The sequence below is a fragment of the Lactuca saligna genome, chromosome 8 (assembly GCF_052625555.1).
Source record: "Lactuca saligna cultivar CGN05327 chromosome 8, ASM5262555v1, whole genome shotgun sequence".
NCBI classification, from domain to species: domain Eukaryota; kingdom Viridiplantae; phylum Streptophyta; class Magnoliopsida; order Asterales; family Asteraceae; genus Lactuca; species Lactuca saligna.
In genome coordinates, this window is record NC_136424.1 from 215,378,245 (window position 1) to 215,378,929 (window position 685).

At 41.6% G+C, this 685-nt stretch overlaps 1 non-coding gene across 1 annotated transcript; it reads left to right on the forward strand.

The window, feature by feature from the left end:
* Nucleotides 1-318: 318 nt before the first annotated feature.
* On the forward strand, nt 319-425 carry LOC145013571 (small nucleolar RNA R71). The gene has a single exon (XR_013665121.1). It is a non-coding gene; the product is annotated as a small nucleolar RNA R71 (small nucleolar RNA).
* The last annotated feature ends 260 nt before the right edge of the window (nt 426-685 follow it).

Here is a 685-nt window from a genome sequence, read left to right on the forward strand (position 1 = left end):
TTGTCAAATGTGGGAAACTACACCTTTCGTAACCAAATCAAATCGCATGAATTGATTGGTCCATTTGGGTCAATCTCCAATCCATGTTATTAAGCATTGCCATCACAATAGCCAGCTCTTCAGTTTGTGTACCTCTATTGCCTTTTATACCATCACACCCTGGATTGTGATACTCACGAGAGGGCTTTGAAAATTCTCCAATTAGCTCCTTGGCCTGATTTGGGTTCTTCTTCGTTTGGTGGTCCTTGCGAATCAAGGAGTTGTCTAGTCATGACATTCACCCCATCATAGAATATCGACATCTCTTGCTGAATATTGAGATCATGTTGAGGACAATTCCTTAACAACCGCTTGTAGTGCTCCCATGCCTTGTATAATGACTCCCCCGGATTTTGCTCAAAGTTGGCAATCGCCTTCTTGAGTTTAGAGATGTTGGAGGGTGGGCAAAACTGATATAGAAATTTCTCATGCAATTGGGCCCATGTAGTGATTGTACCAGATGGAAGTGCCTTCAACCAGTCTTTTGCATCTCCCTTGAAAGTGACTGGTAGCATCCTTAACAAAGCTGTCTCCCTTGGGATATTAGGAGTATTAAAATAATCTGCAATATCATTGACCTCGTCTAAATGTTTGAAAGCATCCTCATGATCCTTCCCATAGAATGGAATATCCTTAAGTGCACTAA